Below are 23088 nucleotides of genomic sequence, written 5' to 3' on the forward strand. Positions count from 1 at the left end.
ATAGAGTCTGCTTGAGATTCTCTCTCTCCCTCTCCCCCTGCTCGTGTGCACTCTCTCTCAAATAAATAAATCTTAAAAAAAAAAAGAATAGGTAATTGATATGATTTCAATCTTCTTAAATTTATTGAGATTTGTGGTTAAATATATGATCTTCTGGGAGAATGTTTAATGTGTACTTGAAAAGTATGTGTATTCTTCTGTTTTGGGATGGAATGTTCTGTATGTATGTTAAGTCTGTCTGTTTTAATGTGTTGTTCAAAGCCACTGTTTCCTTGTTGATTTCCTGTCTGAATGATCTATCCATTTATGTAAGTAGAGTGTTAACGATTATTGTATTACTACTATTACTGTATTACTGTCAATTTCTCCTTTTAAATTTGTTAATACTTGTTTTAGGTATTTAGGTGCTCCTATGTAGGGTGCATATATATTTACAATTGTTATATCCTCTCATTGGATTGATTCTTTTATCATTATGTATGTAGTGCCCTTCTTTGTCTCTTACTGCCGTCTTTGTTTTAAAGTCTATTTTGTTTGATAAGCATTGCTGCCCCAGCTTTTTTTCACTTCCACTTGCATGGTATATGTTTTTCCATCCCTTCACTTTCAATCTGTGTGTGTCTGTGAGTCTGAACTGAGTCTCTTGTAGGCAGCATATAGTTGATTCTTATTTTTTATCCATACAGTCACCCTAGATCTTCTTATTGGAATATTTAGTCCATTTAACATTTAAGGTAATTATTGGTAAGTATGTCTCACATTGGGCTCTGTGCTCCGTGGGGAGTCTGCTTGAGATTCTCTCTTCCCCTCCCCACCCTCAACTTTTTTAAAGAATCAGATGGTTTTCTTGAAATGGTCCTGCAAGCTTTTGGCTAATTTCCAGAGTTTAGAAAAAGTTGATTCTTAGTTTTTGCCCATTTTTTTCTTGCTTTTATGGAGAGTCAGAATTTGGAGTTCCTTACTCTGCCATTTTCATTGACATCATTGTAGATTTTTTAAAAATTAAGTAAGTTCTCTTCTTACCTTTACTATGAATTTTTATTCATTAAAAATGAATATTATCAAATGTTATCAAATACCTTTACTGTGTTGATTAAGGTGGTCGTCTGATTTTTTTTTTACCTTTACTTTGTTAATGAGATGATTTATATTGACTGATTTTCTAATATTAAACCACCTTGCTTTCCTGGAATAAACCCATTTTATTGTTTTGATTTGACAGTACTTTGTTTAGAATTTTTGTTTTTATGTTTAAAAGAGAGATTGGCCTTATGTGAGTGATTTTCTTTTCTTTGCCAGGTTTGATGTTAATCATGGGACTTACATGAAATGCTTCTTCTTTTTTTAAACTTTTTATTTGAAATAATTTCAGATTCATGGGAAGTTGCAAAGACAGCACAGAAAGTTCTTATTCACCTTTCATCCATTTCCCCCTAATAGTTATATCTTATCTATAGTTTAGTATCAAAACCAGGAAATTGACATTAGTGCAGTGATAGTATATGCCATTTATCACATATATAGATTTATATATATAAAGATATAGAACTATTCAAGATACAGAACACAAAGATAACTTTCATGCTTCTTTACATCACACCCACCTCCTCTGGTTTTTGGATTTAAAATATTTAACTATATTTCTCTTGGGTACTAACAAATGGAGTTGCTGGGTCATCTGGTAGTTCTAGGTTTAACATTTAGAGGAACTACCAAACTGTTTTCCAGAGTGGCTGCACCATTGTATATTCCTACCAGCAATATATGAAAGATGCAGTTGTTTTCATTTTCACCAGCATTTGGTGTTTTCACTATTCTTTTTTTAGCTATACTAATAAATGTGTAGTGATATCTCATCATGATTTTAACTATGTTTTCCCTAATGATTTTTTATGTTGAACATCTTTTTGCCTGTTTTTTGTCTGTAAATCCTCTTAGAGTGAAATCTTTATGTCTTTTGCCTATTTTCTAATTCAGTTGGTTGCTTTTTTGTGATTAAAGTTTGAAAGTTCATTATATGTTCTTAATATATGTCCTTTACCCGAAATTTCGTTGGAAATATTTTCTTTTAGTCTATAACTTTTCTTCTCATCTTTTTAACAGTATCTTTGGCAGAGCAAAAGTTTTTAATTTTGATAAAGTCTAGTTTGTTATTTTTGTTCTTTTACGTGTTGTGCTTTGGTGTCATGCTCAAAAACTTTTTACTATGCCATTGGTTCCAAAGAGTTTCTCTTGGGAATTTTCTTGAAAGTTTTATAGTGCTATAGTTTACACTAAATATGTGATCCACTTTTTTATATTAGGTATGAGGTTTAGGAAAAGGTTCTTTTTTCTTTTTTCCTTTTTAACGTCTAATCCAATCTCTTCACCATTTGTTTAAAGACTATCCTTTGTTCTTTATTTTTATTTCCTGGAAGGGTTACATATGATTGGAATTATTTCTTCCATAAATATTTAGAAGAAATCACTTGTAAAGCCATCTGGGGGTTCTTGCAGGGATGATTTTTGAGATCCAACTTCTTTAATACTTACATAATCATTCATGTGTTTTATTTCTTGCTGTGTCAGTTTAAGGTATATTTTTCCCAAGAATTTGTCAACTTGTTTAAATTATGAAATTTGTCACCATAAAGTTATTTATTTATTTACTGTTTATGGCAGTGCTGTCCAACTGAATTCTTTGCAATTATAGGTTCAGTATCCATGCTGTTCAGGATGGTATGTGGCTTTTGAGCACTTGAAATTTTGCTGGTGTGACTAAGGAACTGGATTTTTAATTTCATTACATTGTAAATAATTTATATTTTACTTAGTAGCTTTATGGCAATATAGCACACATCTGTAGGGTCTGTAATAATTTTCTCCTTTGTTTGCTAATATTAGGTATCTGTGTTCTTGGGGTCTTTCTCTTTCATTATTCTTTACAGGTTATTAAGTTATTAGTCTTTTCAAAAACCATGTTCTCCGTTTTTTTGTGTCTCTATATTGCATGCCTATTTTCTGAATCACTGATATTACTCTTTTATTATTTCTTTCATTTTACTTTCTTCGATTTGTTATTCTTTTCTAACCTTTAAAGATGGAGAGTTACCATATTGATTTCCAATCTTTCTTATAATATATGCATTAAAGGCTATAAATGTCCCTCAGAGATGGCTTTAGCTACAAAGTCACAAGTTTTAATATTTTGTATTTTCATTAATCATTCAGTTAAAAATATTTCTAATTCTCATTGTTATTGCTTTGTTGAACCATGGACTCTTTAGGAATATATTTCTTAATTTACAAACACATGAATGTTCTAGTTATCGTTTTGTTTTTGATTTCCTGCTTAATTGTTTTGTGATGAGAAAAGATAGTCCAATTTCATCCTTTGTGTTGAGACTTGCTTTATGGACTACCCTATGGTCAATTATTACAAATACTCAGTAAACTCGGGAAGAGTTGTGTAGTTGTGGATAAATATTCTATATATGTCAGTTAATGTTTGTTAATTATGTTTTAAAATCATTTGATCATTTTTAGGTTTTATTATGCTTGTTTAACCAATTATAGTGAGAAATGTGCTAAAATCTTCCAATGAGATTGTTCATTTGTCAGTTTTTCCATATAGCTCTGTCAGATTTTGCTTTGTATATATTGAAGTTATTGTTGCCTTTGAATTTTGAATAATTATATCTTTGATAAATCAACCATTTTACCATATGAAATATTTCAGCTTGTCTCTAGTAATGCTTTTTTAATTTTTAAATTTTCTTTGTCTAAAGTTAATATAGCTATACTAGCTTTTTTCTGCTTTATGTTTGCAAGGTACATATTTTTTTATTGTTTTGTTTCTTTATACATTAGATATGCCCCTTATTTTTAAAATTTATTTATTTATTTAAGTAATCTTTACACCCAGCATGAGGCTCGAACTCACTACCCCAAGATCAAGAGTCACATGCTCTTCGTATTGAGCCAGCCAGGCATCCCATGCCCCCTATTATTGTGAAATTTAAAAAATCAAGTCTGACAGTACTAAATTTCTTTGAAGCATTTACTCCATTTTTTATTTAATAAAATCACAAACCTTTTGGAATTTAAATCTGCCATCTTATTATTTGTTTTCTATATGTCCTTCCTGTTTTATGTTCTTTTTCTCTCTCAAATCTTGACTTATCTTTAGGATTGTTTGACTAATTTTTAGTATTCCATTCGTCCTTCATATTCTAAGTTCTTTTTTCTCTCTTCTATTTTCTTTTGTGTTGGTCGATAAATTTTTACATTCTATCTCTCCTTTTTAACAGCTTTATTATTGATATGCAAATGACATAAATTGCACATATTTAACGTGTTCCACTTCATCCATTTTATGATACATATTTACCTGTGAAACCATCATCAGAATCAAGATATTTAACAGATCTATCATCCCCAAAGGTTTCTTCATGCCCCTTTATAATGTGTCATACTCAACCCTACATCTGTCTCCTGGCAATCTGTCTCTGCTTTCTATTACTGTAGATTAGTTTGCATAACCTAACATTATGCATATGGAAGCATACGGTGTGTACTTTGTCCAACTTCTTGCACCAAGCATAATGTTGAGATTTAACTATGTTTCTCTGTGTTTCAATAGTTTGTCCTTTCTAGTGCTGAATATTTTATTGTATAGATATACTGAAGTTGGGGTTTTTTAAAAAATCTATTTACCAGTTGATGGACATTTGAGTTGTTTCTAGTTTATGGCCACTATAAATAAACCTGTGGTGGGGCACGCAGGTGGCTCAATCACTTGAGCACCTGACTTAATTTTGGATCAGGTCATGATCTCAGGGTCGTGAGATGGAGCACCATGTTTGGCTCCCTCCGCGCTAGGCTCTACGCCTGGCTTAGGATTCTCTCTCTCCCTCTCCTGCCCCTCCCCCTCCACCCTCTCTCTCAAAATAAATGCACATGCACACTCTCTCTCAAAATAAACAAACAGACAAACAAGCCTGCTGTGAGGGATCATGTATAAGTCTTTGTGTGAACATATGCTTACATTTCTCCTGGGTGAATGCCTTGTAGTGGAATGACTGGAACATGAGATGGGTATTTGTTTAAATATTTAAGAAGCTGCCAAACTGTTTAACAGAGTGGCTATTCAACTTTATATTCCTACGAGAAATGCGTGAGAGTTGCAGTTGTTCCACATCCTCGCCAAACCTTGCTATCATCATTCTTTTTCATCTTAGCCCTCTAGTCTCATGGTGATTTTATTGGCAGTTCCCAAGGGATTAATAATGCTGACCACCTTTTCATGCATTTATTTTCCATTCAGATATATTCTTTTGTGAAGTGGCTGTTCAAATCTATTGCCCGTGTTTGTCATATTACTGAATTTGAAGTTCCTTATATATTTTAGGGACAAGTCGTATGTCACCTGTATGATCTGCAGATATCTTCTGCTAGTTCATGACTTGCTTTTTATTTTAGCAATGGTGTCTTTTGAAAAGCAAAAGTCTTTAATTCAGATGTTCAGTTTATCCAGTTTTTTTCTTTTATACTAAGTTGCTTTTATGAACTAATTTAGAAATCTTTGTCAAATCCAAAGTCTCTAAGAGCTTCTCCAATGTTTCCATCCGTGAGTTTTATAGTTTTAGCATTTATATTTAAGTCTGTGATCCTTTTTAAGTTAATTTTTGATACTGTGTCAGGTAAAGGTTGAGTTTTATACTTTTCTTACATATGGCTAGCAGCATTTATTAAAATATTATCCTTTCTCCATTGGATCTTTGTTGGAAATCAGTTATGTTGGTTTATTACTGGCCTTTCTATTCTGTTATATTAAACTGTATGTCTGTATTTACACCAGTACAGTTTTGTCTTAATTACATTCGCTGTATAATTCTTGAGATCAAATACTGTAAATCCTCCAACTTTGTTCTTTTTTTCAAAATTGTATTGGCTAATTCTAGTTTCTTTACATTTCTATAAAATTTTGAATCAAGTTGTCAGTTCGTGCCCAAAAAAAATCTGAACTTTTTATTGGAATTGCATTGAATCTGTAGGTCAATTTGGGGAGAATTTACATCTTAGCAATAGTGAGTCTTTTGATCTGTGAACATGGTATATTTCTTATTTTATTAAAGTGTTTGTTAATTTCTCTTGGAACATCATTTGTCAAATTTATACCTAAATATTTCATACTAACAATACCAATATTTATACCAACAGTATTTCAAATATTGTTAGTAGTCTTCTAAATTGGTGGCTTTATTTTTTTTTTTTAAAGATTTTATTTATTTATTCGACAGAGATAGAGACAGCCAGCGAGAGAGGGAACACAAGCAGGGGGAGTGGGAGAGGAAGAAGCAGGCTCATAGCGGAAGAGCCTGATATGGGGCTCGATCCCATAACGCCAGGATCACGCCCTGAGCTGAAGGCAGGCGCTTAACCGCTGTGCCACCCAGGCGCCCCTAAATTGGTGGCTTTAATTTCAATTTCTGATGGACTTTATGAGTATATAGAAATACAACTGATTTTTGTATATTGACCTCTTATCAATAACTGAAACTTTGGTAAATTCACTTATTAGTCTTAGTATCTATTTATTTACTTATTTACTTATTTATTTTGGTACACTCCTTGTTATTTTTCTACATAGATGATTATGTTGTCTACAAATATAGACTGTTTTACTTCTTCCTTTCCAATATCGAGACCTTAAATATCTTTTTTGTTGCCTTTTTGGTTAGATAGGACCTCCAATTTTAAGTGATAAGAGAAAATATCTTTGTTTCCTTCTTGCTCTTAGAAAGTATTTAAGAATGATGTTAGTTCCAGGCTTTTAATAAGTGCTCATCATTAAAATGAGAGAAGTCCCTTCTATTTCTAGATTTTTGATAGTTTTTATTGTAAACAGATGTTAGATTTTGTCAAAAATTTTTTCTGCTTCAAATAGGATAGTAATATACCATTCTCTTTTGTGTGTTAATACAGTTAATTCTACTGATTTTTTTTTTTAATGTTAAACCAGCCTTACATTCCAGGGATAAACCCCACTTTGTCTTAGTATCATTTTTATGTATTGTGGATCTATATGAGAATTTTTTTTTAAGTAGGCCCCATACCCAGAACGGAGCCAAATGTGGGGATTGAACTCATGGCCCTGAAATGAAGACCTGAACTGAGATCAAGATTAATGTAACCGACTAAGCCACCCAGGTGCCTCTCATATGCGGATTTTTAAAAATTATGTCTATGTTCATGAGGGCTATTTGCCTGTAATTTTATTTTAATATTTGTATCTCCTTTTCATATCAGGTTAATTAGCCTAATAGAATGCATTGGGAACTGTTCTTTCCTGTTCTCTTTCCTATAAGCATTTGTGTCAAATTTCATCTCTCTTAAGTGAGCCAGTGGCTTGTGTCTTTGAAGGGATTTGACCATTTCCTGAGTGCTCTTCTATTTCTGAAACAGGTAATTTGTGTCCTCTGTTTTATTTCTGGTCATGCATTTTACTGATTTTCTTTAAAACTCAACTTTGAGTTTTATTGATTTTCTTTGTTGTTTTTCACTTTTGTATTTCATTGATTTCTACTCTTTCATTTGTTTTTTCTGGTCTTCTGTTTATTTTGGTTTAATTTGCTCTTTTTCTAGTTTCTTAAGGTGGAAACTTAGGTCATTGATTTGAGAACTTCCTTTTCTAAGTGTTATTGCTGTAAATTTATTCAGAACACTTTAATTTAAATGTGATTTTATATCTTTATATATTTACATTTTGGCTGTATCCCACAAATTCTGATATCATGTCTCATTTTTATTCATTTCAAAATATTCTGATTTCTCTCTTGATTTCTTTTTGGACTCATGTTCAGTTACCTAGTTGATGGGTATTTTCCAGAATTCCTTCTGTTATTGCCTTCTTTTTGCATATAGTTTTTTTAAATATAAGTATCAGTTTTAAAAATCTTGGGTGAGCATTTAATTCATTTATATTTAGTATTGACATTTTGCGATTTAAATTTATTTTTTTATAATATTTTTTTATTATATTATGTTAGTCACCATACAGTACGTCCCTGGTTTTTTGATGTAAAGTTCGATGATTCATTAGTTGCGTATAACACCCAGTGCACCATGCAATACGTGCCCTCCTTACTACCCATCACCAGCCTATCCCATTCCCCCACTCCCTCCCCTCTGAAGCCCTCAGTTTGTTTCTCAGAGTCCATAGTCTCTCATGCTTCATTCCCCCTTCTGATTACCCCCCCCTTTCTTTATCCCTTTCTTCTCCTACCGATCTTCCTACTTCTTATGTTCCATAGATGAGAGAAACCATATGATAATTGTCTTTCTCTGCTTGACTTATTTCACTTAGCATTATCTCCTCCAGTGCCGTCCATGATGCAGCAAATGTTGAGAAATCGTTCTTTTTGATAGCTGAGTAATGTTCCATTGTATATATGGACCACATCTTCTTAATCCAGTCATCTGTGGAAGGGCATCTCGGCTCCTTCCACGATTTAGCTATTGTGGACAATGCTGCTATGAACATTGGGGTGCATATGGCCCTTCTCTTCACTACGTGCGATTTAAATTTATTATCTCAGTGTTTGCTTTCTATTTGTCCTTCTTGTTTTATGGGGTTTTTTTGTTGTTGTTTTCTCTCTTGCTTTCTTTTGGATTTATTAATTTTTTAATTTCCATTTCTCCCCTCTGTGAGCTTGGTATAGCCATATGCTCTTTTGTTCTTCTTTTACTGGTTAATCTAGAGTATTCAAATGCATCTTAACTTATTATACTCTTGTATGACTGTTATTGCCACTTCCCAGACAGTGAAATGATCTTAGACTCTTCCTGTCATCTGTCTTCTTCCCGAACTTTCTGTATTATTATATGTTATGACTTGAATTGTGTCACTCCCAAAATTAAATGGGAACTCCCAGTATCTCAGAATGTGACAAGTAAATATAGGATCACTGCATATTTAGTTAAATGAGGTCATACTGGAGTTTTTTATATAGAACTCTGTGATTATGCAGCATTTCCTTTCCTGGATTTGTTTCAAAGCTTATTTTCTTATTAGAATTTTTGTCTATGGTTTCTGTGGTTGAACTGACCATAGAAATGTGTGCACATTAGACTCTTGGTATTTGTTAAATTAATCAGGTGTCCAAAGTAACTTATTATGGTGACTTCTGCTGAGAGAGCGTAATAATGAGGGGAGTGAGTGACAAAATACTGGACTTTTAAGGTTGGGAGAACTGAATCCTAGTTTTAGCATCACTGTTTATTCTCTACTTGATCTGGGTTTTCATTTTCTTATTACTTAACACCATACAAAAAGTGTGAAGTTATCTACTCTTCCCACCTTAGAAATAAGAATGTATATGTTAAAGTATTTTATAAACTGAGAAACCTAAAACATAGTTTTCCTTTTATTCTAGCCTTGAGATCCTGCTGTAATTTTCAAAGTTTTTATCTACATTTCCATTTTTCTTTTGTCTTTATATTAATGGAAACCAAATGAAGATAAATATGTCCTAGTTGACCACTCTGCTGTTTAAGAAGTTGACTTTTTCTTCAAGAGTTTCTCTAATATTCTCCCTAACTAGTTTTGGTTTTGTCCTGTATATATTTGGGAAGGTTTTATATATCTTATCTGTAAGTTCTTACAAAGTGTTGATGTAAAACAATGTAATTGAGAGATGTGCTTCTAAGAGGAAAGGGTGCGCTAGACACATGACACGTTGGTGAATGACCATAGACAGGTTAATGTCCCCATGTATAGCTCACATAAATTGCATAGTAGAAAACTGGCTGTTGATTTTACTGATAATTCCATGTCAAATAGAGGAAATATAGAATTTTTATCATTATCATCATCATTCCTAATATCTTTTGAATGCCAGATATTGTTCTATGTACTGTACATGGAGTAGCTCATTTAATCCTCACAAGAACTCTAAGTGAACAATGTATTCTCCACTTTGCAAAGAATGATTAGTTATTGGAGCCACTGTGATATGTTTCCTTGAATCATATTCAGTTGCCATTTTCCAGGGCAAAAACTTACAAATATCGGGAACTTCACATCACTCAACCAGTACAAATGAATGAAGCATTAATCCATCCATGGAATTTCTTAACCTTCTTAATTAAGCTCATGGAAGGGCCACACCCAGGTAATTTTGCCCTGAATTTGCCAGGGCTTTCATTAGTGAAAGTGCCTAGAGTACTTTGTAGCAATAAGCAAAAGATGAAAAATATCCAAATCGTAGGAATATGTAACAAAAAGTGAAATTTTAAGTTATTTCAGATTATTTTGTAATTACTTAGCATCATTAATTAAGTTGGTGATAGTCATTTTTGTCCAGTTTCTGAAACTATATAGTGAAATATTTTAAACCCAAAAAGCAGGTGTCAAACTTTTTTTGTTAAAACAGTCATTCAAATATATGATTAATAGAAGTGAAGTTTTAATGAGTCATTGGGTAAGTGAAATCAAATAATTTTCCACCATAAATATTATAACAAATAAACTCTTTTAAAATAAAATAGTTCCTTCTTTTTTCCCCCTGGTGACCTAGTAGTAATGTTCTGCAGTGTTTTATGTAGGAGACCTGGATTTCATTCCTGTTCTCGTTATCTCTCTCCCTGGGGCTGCAATGAATAAAATAAGAAAGAAAATCACTATCCTGCATCCTATTGCCATGGGCTGTACCCTTGTCAGATTTCATAAGCTAAGCTAGATGGGTCTGGTTAGTATTGGGACGGGAGACCTCAAAGAAAACAAAGTCTGTGGAACACACATCTTCTGTGCAGCCAGTATTTCATCTTTCTTGAACTCTTGTCTTACAGTTATTATTGCACTTTACTCTTTACTATTTGATTGATTTACTTGCTCTAGGAAAAAAAAAAAGGTCTTTAAAAAGTAAATGCATTCCTAGTAATTTAAGTCAATGCATTTACTTATTATTTTCCCTTTTCAAATTTGAAAGTCTATTTAGTTTGAAAGGTGTTTGGCTATATTCTTGAAGAGACAGTATTCCAACCAGCAGTATCTTTTTATTGTCTAAAATTTACTTTTTCAGGGGCTTCTCATTTTATTTATGTCTGTAAAGTGTTCTCTGTTTCTATTTGTTTTGAGAAACAGTGTTGCCCTTCTTTTACAAATGATATAATACCACACATGAAATTCTTTTAAAATAATTTGTATAACTATATATAATTAATACACATATAACAACGGTGAAGATTCAAAACTTAGAATTGTTTTCTTATTCCCTTTAAAATAGATTAATAAACATATGCTGTAATTTTAAAATTTAATTTAAATGACAGTTTTAATTAGATATATGTGTATATATAATACACAGTGCATATAATTCAGTTAAAAGTGCACTAATGTTTTAACTATGAATGACCCAATCTATCTACAACTATTCCTCATAAAACACAGACACACCTTTTATAAGCACATGCATAAACACATGTTCATTTGTACATTTTCTAAAACACTGGTTTTGTTCCTTTCTTCTTCCTTCTCTCCTAACCTCCCTCTTTTCTAATGACATTTTACATAGAACCTCAATATATGCAAGAAAGATATAAAAAGCTGAGCTTCTCTGGTTAATGTGAAAATAAGGGAAGCTAGTCCCATCCATTCGTCCTCTTCCTCACCCCATGGGGAAAGGCACCTAGGAAAAACCCTAAAAGTTCTAAGATACATGTCTGCCCTCCTCAGTTTCACATCAATGCATATACACAAATATTTAGTGTTTTGAAAAAGAGTAAACAAAAATGAGTAAACAAAAAAATAGAACAAATTCTGGTCATAGCAATCAGTTAAAAATGAATGTTATCCTTTATGAAATAGGAATGGTCATTTATATCATATAGTATTCTAGAATTGATCTCATTTATAATTTAGTACAGTTTAATATTCCCTGTACGTCATTAATGATTTTTCAGGGAGTAGGTTTTCAAGTATTTTACAGTGTTACTCATTTTAAGCCAGCCCTCTTCATGAAAATTTTAGGATGATCCATGGGAGTGGTAGGTGTTAAATTTTTAAATATTGATTCTTTAGAGGGAGAAAACCTCAATTTGTAGCATTTGCCAATTATAGTGATAAATACTCCCATTATGGCTGATTTGATATTATCAACGTGAAATCACTTAAAAGTGGAGTTGGAAAGAGAGTACTGGCTTGTCATTATGTAATACTTCCACCAGGTAGATACGATAGATAGGAATATCTTCAAAGGCATATATAATAACAAAATATAGTACAGTAGGCAGTGATGAGCTTTGGGTTTTACTTTTCTTAGTATCATTTAATTCATTATAAGTTTATATAATTTAATTTTTAGTGATGGATTTAACAGCTGGCTACATTTAAAATTCTTTTTTTTTTAATATTTTTTTATTATGTTAGTCACCATACAGTACATCCCTGGTTTTTGATGTAAAGTGCAATGATTCATTAGTTGCGTATAACACCCAGTGCACCATGCAATATGTGCCCTCCGTACCACCCATCACCAGCCTATCCCATTCCTCTACCCCCTCCCCTCTGAAGCCCTCAGTTTATTTCTCAGGCTACATTTAAAATTCTTAGTAGCTCATCTTCTTATAGAAGTTTTCTCTGAATGGGAAAAGAGAAAACAATCAGTTTTTTTTTTTTTTTAAGATTTTATTTATTTATTTGACAGAGATAGAGACAGCCAGCGAGAGAGGGAACACAAGCAGGGGGAGTGGAAGAGGAAGAAGCAGGCTCCCAGTGGAGAAGCCTGATGTGGGGCTCGATCCCATAACGCCGGGATCACGCCCTGAGCTGAAGGCAGACACTTAACGATTGCGCCTCCCAGGCGCCCCGAGAAAACAATCAGTCTTGACTTCAGAGTTTTACAGACTAAAGTGAAAGCAAAAAATAAACTGTATCTCTGTGTGTACTGAAATATGTACATGAGATGTATATATCAGTTTGTATGCATCACATTCTTGCATACATTGAAGTATATGTAAGTAAAAAAAAATACTATGAGAATTAAATGAAATATATATAAAAACTTACACATCGTAGCCCTTCAATAAATTAGTTTCATTTTAAGTAGATAGTTTTGAATTAATGGATTTGTGGTTAAAATGGGTGTTTATCAGTGTGTTTTATTCTACTGACAAATACTCGGTAACATCTTTAGTTTCATAATGTCCTTCAAAGACTGCGTTTCAGCTAGCTGAGGAAGATTTTTTAAATCATTTCTCTTGTGATTGCTATTTAACTTTTTAGTTATAAATGTAATTTCTTCTTAGAAACTTTCTATAATGGAAACAGTTTACAATTATTTTGAAGAATGCCAAGATATTATTGATAATTAAGTCTTTAAGGTGGGTCTTTTGTTAAGCCTGGGCATCTTATAATTAATGACTGCTACCACACCACCTGCTCTTTTCTGCCTCAAATCTTATCATATTGATGTTGCTTTGAAATCTGAGAATGTTTTCCACTTTGTAACAACTAATGTTATTACTTGTTCTACTCAGACATGATATCACTGATTAGCTGAATACTATTTCCTATTTTTTTCCTTCTATAAATAAACTATTTCTGTCTTAATAGGATTATGATGTTACATAAAATACTTAAATAAATTAGGATTTTTTTTTTTTGCAGAGGGAAAGGGATAATAGAAAAGACCAATCATAGCATACTAACTGCTTTCTCAAAGTAAAATTTTAATGATATTTGAAATATAACTAGGTATACCTATGGAGAGAGAGTTTTTAAAAATCCACATTTGTTTCTGGTATTCCTTTTTTATAATGTAATGAGTTTTTTCTGTATACTGTAGTATAGGGTTTAGGTAATATATTTTATATTGTTTCTTTTGTATCCAGTTTTATTAGTAATATAAATAACTATTTTTTAGGAAGAAACTGAAACATAATCTGGCTTCCGAATTACCTGCTCACTTATCTTCCTTATTTACTCCACCATAAACCACCTGATAGTTGAGCTCATGCCCTTTTTATATTCACAGTAGTGTGTATCTATGGGGTAAATGTTAATTGAATTCAAGTCAGTTGTTCAGTTAAACTGATCCCACTAATTTACTTACTCTATCGCTGAGTATCCATTACATGTTCTTATCCTTTATGTGTTTACCTTTCAAAGGGCAATCTTATTTACATAATTTTTAAAGTTCCTGGGAGTCTCTCACCACATTCTCAACTAGGAATCACCGGGGCAGAGCTAACTTATTTTGACCCTGAATTAGATTCAAATTGATGGACCAGAAAAGCAGTTTTCCAGTGTCCATCTTTTAAGAAGAGACATTCTGATACAACAATATGATTATTATAGAGGAAATAATAGCTTCCTTTACCTAAGTAAAATTCCCAGGCGGCCAAAGTATGCCTCTGAAAGATAACTTATTCATTGTCATATGGATCAGACTACTCTCTGAATGTGATCAGTTTATTCTCTTCCGTGTGTAATCTGTATTACATGTAGAGGACCCTTTATGAATATACCATGAAAAATCACTTTCTGATGACCCAAAGATACTCAAAGAAGAGACAGTGAATTCTTGGGAGAAAGACATGTTGAGCAAAGATACAAAAGGAAAGACACTTCAAGCATGTTCAAGATAGGTGGTTGGCCATTGTATCTAAAACATGGCGGGAGTATACCATGAGAGAAGGCTTGAAAGACAGGTAACAATATGTAAAAGTTTTTGAATGCTAGGCTAAGACATTTAGATGTTTTTTATGTAGTGGGGAAACTGGATTTTGAGCTGAAAGGAGTAGGGTGATATGCTATTTCATAAATATGACTGTGGCAACAAACTGAAACTAGAGTGAAAGTACAAAGGAAAGAAATTCCAGATATGATACAGAAATAGAATTCAGACTTGCCTATAATCATAGGTAACTAGTAAATCATGGAGCCAGGACTCAAATGGTCTATCTGATTCTGAAACCAATATACTATCTACCCTCCACATATATAAATATAATTATTTGTGTGTCTTATTTATTAGGAGAGAAAACTGTATCTTTTCATTTTTATGTCCCAGTGCCTAAAAAAAGAGTGGGTACTTCATAAGTTCAATCAATAAATATTTATTGAGCACGTTCTAGGCATTGTGCTAAGGTGTACGTATGGTTTGGCTCTAGTAGATACTGCTAGTTTTCTTAAGTATCACCAACTTAACACATCCACCATTGGTTTATGAGTGTCCCTGCCAATGGTATGTCTTCTCATTTTAGCTCTTCTAATAGACATCCCAATGTGTTTTTTTTTTTAATTTTTAAAATTGAGGTGAAATTCACATAAGATTAACCTTTTAAAAGTGAAAATTTCATTGGCATTTAGTACATTAACAATGTTGTACAACCACCACCTCTGTTTAGCTTCAAAACATTTTGTCCCCTCAGTGGGAAACTCTGTACCCATCAAGCAGTTGCTCTCCATTCCCTGCTCCTGTCCACCAGCCCATAGCACCAATAATCTGCATTCTGTCTCTATGGATTTACCTATTTTGGATATTTCTTAGAAATGGAATTATATAATAGGTGTCCTTTTGCTTATGGCTTCTTTCACTTAGCAGGTTTTAGTGTTTATCCACATTGTAGCATGTATCAGTACTTTACTTTTTATGGCTAAATAATACTCCATTTTATACATGCACATGCATCATGATTTGTTTATCCGTTCATCAGTTGATAGACATTTGAGCTGATTCTGCCTTTTGGATACTGTGAATGGTGCTGCTATGAACATGTCTATACATGTATTTGTTTATCTGTTTTCAGTTCCTTCAAGTGTATATCCAAGTGGAATTGCTATGACATATGATAATTCTATGTTTAGCTTTTTAGGACTCCCCAAACTGTTTTTCCACAGCAGCTGAACCATTTTACATTCTCATTAGCAATGGATGATTATTCCATTTTCATATATCCTCATCAACACTTGTTATTTTCTGTTCTTGTTATAACTGTCCTATGGTCAGAGATAACTCATTGTGGTTTTGATTTGCATTCTCCTAATGACTATTGATATTGAGCATCTTTTCATTTACTTGTTGGCATTTGTGTGTCCTCTTTGGGGAAATGCCCTTTTTTTGAATCAGATTGTTTATCTTTTGTTATTAAGTTTATTATGTATTCTGCATACTAGACCCTTATCAGATATAATTCACAAATATTTTCTCCCATTCTGTAGGTTTTCTTTTCACTTTCTTAAAAATGCCTTTTCATGAACAAAAGTTTTTAATTTTCAACTCCAGTTTATCTTTTTCATTTGCTTCTTTTGGAACCATAGCTGTAGTCCATTGTCAAATTCAAGTTCATGAATTTTACCCATTTGTTTTCTTCTATAAATTTTATGGGTTTGGTTCTTAATAATTAGGTTGTCGATCCATTTTGTATTAATGTGGATATATGTGCGAATTTGGGGTACTTCACCATTCTTTTGCATGTGTATATATAATATCAGCACAATCTGTTCAAAAGACTGTCCTTTCCCCAAGGATGTCTTAGCATCCTTGTCAGAAATCATTTGACCATATATGTGAGGATTTGTTTCTGGGCTCTCTATTCTGTTCCATCGGTCTGGTCTATTATGTCTGTCTTTTGCCAGTACTCCACACTATTTTGATTACTGCAGCTTTAGAGTAAGTTTTGAAATCAGGAAGTGTGAATCCTCCAGCTTTCTTTTTGTTTTTCTAATTATTTGGGGTATTTGGGTTCCCTTGAAATTCCATGTAAATTTTAGGATGGATTTTCCTGTTTCTGCACAGTATGTAATTAGGATTTTGCTGGAGATTGGACTGAATGTAGATTGCTTCAGGTAATATTCACATCTAACGGCATTAAGTCTTACAGTCCATGAACATGGGATGTCTATTTACGTCTTCTCTAATTTCTTTCAACAATGTTTTGTACTTTTCATTGCACAAGGCTTTCACTTGTTTGCTTAATTCCTAAGTATCTTATTCTTTTTGATGCTAATGTAAATGGAATTTTTTTTATAATATCCTTTTCAGATTGTTCATTAGTGTATAGAACTACCACTGAATTTGTGTATTGATTTCATACCCTGCAACATTGCTGAATTCATTTATTAGTTCTAACAGTTTTTTTGTGGGATCTTTACAATTTTCTACATATAAGATGATATCATCTGCAAACAGAACATTTTACTTCCTCTTTTATAATTTGGATGTCTTTTACTTTTTTTCTTACCTAATTGCTCTAGAACCTCTAGTACTAATTGAATAGAAGCAGCAAAAGTGGGCATCCTTGTCTTTTTCCTGATCTCAGAGGGGAAAGCTTTTAATCTTACCATAAAATGTGATATTTGCTGTGGCTTTTTCCATATTGACATACCTTAAGGGTTTTTGTCTTGAAAGGGTGTTGAATTTTGTCAGGTGCTTTTCTGCATCAATTGAGATATGATGATGTATTTTTTTCCCTGTTAGAGTTGGTTTGCTAGTATTTCATTGAAGATTTCTTCATCAGTATTCCAAAGGCATATTGGTCTATAGTTTTCTTGTGATATCTTTGTCTGGCTTTGGAATCAGGGTATACTGGCCTTATAGAATGTATTAGGAAGCACTTCCTCTTCAATGTTTTAGAAGAGTTTGAGAAGCATTGATGATACTTTTTCTTTAGCAGAATTTAAAAAGTGAGATCATCTGGTCCTGGACTTCCTTAGTTTGGAGTTTTGTTTTTATTTTTAACTGATTCAATATCTTTATTATTATAAGTCTGTTCAGATTTTCTATTTCTTTGTCAATTTTAGAAACTGTATTTCTAGGAATTTGTCATTTCATCTAGTTTAATTTGCTGACAATTATTAGTAATCTCTAAAAATTGTTTTGATTTCTGAAAGGTTGGTAGCAATGTCGCCACTTTCATTTCTAATTTTATTTGCATTGCCTTTTTTTCTTTGTCAGTCTAGCTAAGGCTTTTTCAATTTTGCTGATGTTTTAAAGAACCAGTTTTTTGTTTCAGTAATTCTGTTCCTTTTCTATCCTGTTTCATTTTAATGATTACTTTTGCTAGCTTTGGGTTAAATTCTAGTTTCTTTAAAAAAAAAAAATTTCATATATTTGAGAGAGGGAGCAAGCAAGCGAGAACACGAGCCAGGGGAGGAGCAGAGGGAGAGGGAGAAACAGGCTCCCTGCTGAGTAGGATGAAGCAGGGCTCCATGGACTCCAGGATCATGACCTGAGATAAAGGCACTCTTCACCAACTGAGACTCTCAGGTGCCCCTAAATTTTAGTTCCTTTTTCTAGCCTTCCGATATAAAGTTTAAATTATTCATTTGATATTTTTTATCAATATAGGCATTTATTGCTATAAATTTCCTTCTGAGCACGGTATTCACTCTATCCCATAAGTTTCAGCATGTTTTATTTTCATTTTCATTAATTTCTAAATATTTTCTAATTTCCCTTATAATTTTTTTGACCCAGTATGTTAATTTCTGTATATTTGTAAGTTTCCTAGTTTTCCTTCTGTTACTGATTTCTAGTCTCATTCTTGTAATTGAAGAAGATACTTTGTATCATTTCAGTATTTTAAAATTTATTGACACTTGTTTTGTGGTCTAATGTGTTTATCCTGGAGAATATTCCATGTGCACTTGAGAAGAATATGTACTCTGTTGTTGGGTGGAGTGTTCGTCAGATGTCTATTAGGTCTAGTTAGTTTACAGTGTTGTTCAAGTTCTCATTTCTTTTTTTTTTTTTTAGTTTTGTTTGTTTGTTTTAGTTCATGAGAAACAGAGAGGCAGAGGGAGAAGCTCTGCCAAAGGCAGACACTTAACCACTGAGCCATGCAGGTGCCCCAAGTTCTGTATGTCCTTATTGAACTTTGTGTATTTTGGACTCTGTTGTTTGGGTCATATATGTTTATAAGTTTCACCTTAATGAATTGACTCATATAAATACATAATGTTTTTCTTCATCTTTTCTTAAAGTCTATTTTGTCCATATTAGTGTAGCCACCCAGTTCTCTTGGTTACTCTTTACATCAAATATCTTTTTCCATCCTTTCATTTTCAGCCTATTTGTGTCTTATGACAAAGACAAGTGCTTTGCATTAGTTTTTGTGGTAGCTCTAGACAGGTTAGAAGAGATAAGCACAATAATTTGCAAATAAGGTCTACTCTGTTTCCTCATCCAAGGACTAGGGTCCCCTACTGGGAATGCAGACTTCCATCTTCAAGATCACCACCAACCTGGGCTGGGGTAAGGGCAGGTAAAAATGCCTCAAAGCTTGCTACCTTTTTTAATTTGCCTTTTCTTTGATTCAGCATTTGCTGGGTTTCTACAAGCCTTTATTTTCCAGGGTACTGACAAAATTGGTTAAGAGAGTTTCAGTGTTTATGTGGAAGGGTGGGTGTTTGGAGCTGTTACCATTTTTGATGGTGTCACTCCACTAAAGGGAATTTATGAACATAGTTTTTAGTGCCAAGCAGAAAGAGCAAAGGAAGAAATACACATTGAAGCTACTAAAAGGGGATGATTGAAGGACCAAGACCTTAAATGAAATAATAGAAGGTAGGATCAAAGCCATGGGATAGGAGGCATTGGTTTTGGAAGAGAATTAAAGAAGGAAGGAAAGAATAAGGGATGATTCAGAGGAAATTTTAAGTGAATGAATGGAAAGAAAAGCTATAATCTTTATTCAAAATTTTTTTTCTCCCATTTCCACTTATATTTGGGTATTTTGAAACAGCTGATAAGGAAAGTCTGGGAGAGTTTTTGTACTGTTATTTATCCATTATGATTTAGGAAATAATGGAGAATACTTAATGTTTTATTCTTAAATGTAAACATTGGCTGTTATAGTATTTAACATCCTCCAAATCTTTAATTTATATGCCTTTATTACCCTTAGTCTTATTTATTATGTGTCTGGTTTTATCATTTTGTCATTCCTGGCAAAGAACCAGCTCATGACTGGATTTATCCAGCCATTTTTTATTGTTTTTTAAATTTCATTAATTTATGCCTTTGTGTTTATTGTTCATTCTTTTTGATTTTTTTTTTTTTTTAGCCATCTTTGGCTTTTTACACTTGAATTTTTATCTCAATATTTTAGTGAATGCATTTGAGGCCATATTTTTCCTTCTGAGTACAGTTCTGGCTATACCCATAGGTTTGTTTTTTTTTTTTTAATTGAGCTATAATGACATATAACAATCCGGTTGTATAACATAATGATTTGATATTTGCACATAATGTAAAATGATTCCCACATTAACATTCATCACCACACATTGTTAGAATTTTTTCCTTGTCATGAGAACCTTTTTTTAAGTTTTTATTCAAATTCCAGTTAGTTAACATAGTGTAATATTAGTTTCAGGTGTACAATTTAGTGATTCAACACTTACAATACCCAGCGCTCATCACAAGTGCCCTCCTTAATCCCCATCACCTATTTAACCCATCCCCCTACCCACTCCTCTCTAGTGACCCTCAGTTTCTTCTCCGTAGTTAAGATCTGTTTCTTGGTCTGCCTGTATCTTTCTTTTTTTCCCCTACGGCACAGAGAGAGAGCAAGAGAGCACAAGTAGGGGGAGCGGCAGAGGGAGAGGAAGAAGCAGACTCCCCACTGAGCAGGGAGCCTGACTTGGGGCTCCATCCCAAGACCTTGGGATAACGATCTTAGCTGAAGGCAGATACTTAACCATCTGAGCCACCCAGATGCCCATTGTTTGTTTTGTTTAACTTCCACATGAGTGAAGTCATATAGTATTTGTCTTTCTCTAACTTATTTCACTTAGCATAATATTCTCTAGCTGCATCCTTGTCATTGCAAATGATAAGATTCCATTCTTTTTATGGCTGAGTAGTATTCCATTTTATATATATACACCACATCTTTATCCATTAATCAGTCGATGGATGCTTGGTCTGTTTCCAAAATTTGGTTATTGTAGATAATGCTGCTAATAAACATTGGAGTGCATGTATCCCTTTGAATTAGTATTTTTGTATCCTTTAGATAAATACCAAGTAGTGCAATTGCTGGATAATAGAGTAGTCCTACTTTTAACTTTTTGAGGAAACTCCGTACTGTTTTCTACAGTGGCTGCACCAGTTTGCATTCCCACCAATGGTGCAAGAGGGTTCCCCTTTCTCCACATCCTCACCAACACTTATTGTTTCTTGTGTTGTTGATTTTAGTCATTCTGACAGGTGTGAGGTGATATCTCATTGTATTTCTCTGATGATCAGTGATATTGAGCATCTTTTCATCTGTGTGTGTTGGCCATCTCTATGTCTTCTTTCAAAAAATGTTCATGTCTTCCGCCCATTTTTTAATTGGATTATTTGGTTTTGGGGTGTTGAGTTTGATAAGTTCTTTATAGATTTGATTGGATACTAACTCTTTATCAGATGTCATTTGCAAGTATCTTCTTCCATTCCACAGGTTGCCTTTTAGTTTTGTTCACTGTTTCCTTTGATGTGCAGAAGCTTTTTATTTTGATGAAGTCCCAATAGTTTATTTTTGCTTCTGTTTCCCTTGCCTCAAGAGACACATCTAGTAAGATGTGTTACACCTGGTGTCAAAGAGGTTACTTAATCCATTTTGAGTTCATTTTTGTGTATGGAGTAAGATAGTGGTCCAGTTTTCCCAGCACCATTTATTGAAAGAGATTGTCCTTTCCCCATTGTATATTCTCCGCTCCTTTGTTGTAAATTAATGAACCATATATACATGAGTTTATTTCTGGGTTGTCTATTCCTTTGGTCTACATGTCTGTTTTCCCATAGATTTTTATGTAGTTCTATTTCTAAAGTCTTTAAATTCTGTATTTTTATTTGCTCTATTTTTGAGTGTTTTTTAAAATTTTTAAATGATCAGTTTTGTTGTTGGCTGTCCTTTTATTATGAATACCTTTTTCATTGCTATAGTCAGAATATGACTTAGATCATTTCTATAGCTTTGAATATATCAAGATTTTCTCTTTGTGGCCTATTACTTGATCAATTTTGGGGAAATGTTCCATACTTTTTTTTAGAAAGGTATTTTTATCCTCTTATAACAGAGTTCATAGCTCCAGTGTATCTTTTGAAATCACAGTCATTAATTATTCTTCCTCATGTCCTCACCTCTAAATGTTGGAGTGCCCAAGAGCTTTATCTTTGGACTTCACTTTTCTGTCCCCACTCACTTCCAGAGTGATCTTATTAAATCTCTTGGCTTTAAATCTGGTTTTTATGCTGATGCCTTCCAAATTTATATCATTACATGGTACTTCTTACTTGAACTCCAGACCTGTTTATTTCTGCCTATGTATTTCCATTTTTGTGTCTAATAGGCATCTCCAATTTCACATGCTTTTCTCTTTCTTCTTTTTGACTAAAGGTTTTCTCATTCCAATTTTTCCCTTATAATAGTTCTCAAGTTAGACACTGTTTCTATTCTTTTAGTGGTTACCATGGTAATTACAATATTCATTAGTTAATCCTTTTCCTGAATAATATGAAGATCTTGGAATATTATAACTCTTTTTATTCCTCCTTTAATTCCTCCTCAACTGTTTTATTAATTTTCTTATTTTTTAAAAACATTTCATGACATACTTTTTTGTGTGTGTTCTTTCTTTCTTCTCATTCCTCAGATTTTCTATTGAGAGTCATTTTTTTTTCCTGAGCTTCATCGTTTAGATTTTGCTTTAAAGAATATTGGTGTGAAAACTTAGTTTTTTGTTTCTGTGACTATGTCTATTTTCATTCTTAAAAGATATTTTTGCTGGGGAGTTCTAGCTTGACAATTATCTTCTTCTAATGATAATAAAGAGCGATCTTAATATTTCAGTGTCTTCTTATATTTTTACTGTCAACTGTCTAATTGTTACTCCTTTGAAGATAATCTTTTACTGCCTTTGGCTTTTTAAAAATTTATTATAATCTGTTGGCAGCACACAGATATTAATCAATCAAACCAAAACTACGTTTACACAGAATGGGCAATGACATGTAGCCACCGTATGGGAACTGTGCTCATTGAATCATGTTTTGCATTGAATCATCATGTTTTGGATGCTTGATCTTCTTGTGCCGCTCAGTCTCTTTCTGCAGG

At 33.0% G+C, this 23088-nt stretch overlaps 1 protein-coding gene and 1 pseudogene across 2 annotated transcripts in view; both read left to right on the plus strand.

The window, feature by feature from the left end:
• Positions 1-23088, plus strand: part of DNAJC1 (DnaJ heat shock protein family (Hsp40) member C1) — a 208207-nt gene that overhangs the window by 114228 nt on the left and 70891 nt on the right. The gene's annotated exons all lie outside the window — the stretch shown is intronic.
• The window catches only part of LOC148107392 (Y-box-binding protein 1 pseudogene), a 46276-nt pseudogene continuing 37840 nt past the window's right edge, over positions 14653-23088 (plus strand).

Source organism: Ursus americanus, chromosome 31 (assembly GCF_024610735.1).
Source record: "Ursus americanus isolate L20-20 chromosome 31, mUrsAme1.1.p, whole genome shotgun sequence".
NCBI classification, from domain to species: domain Eukaryota; kingdom Metazoa; phylum Chordata; class Mammalia; order Carnivora; family Ursidae; genus Ursus; species Ursus americanus.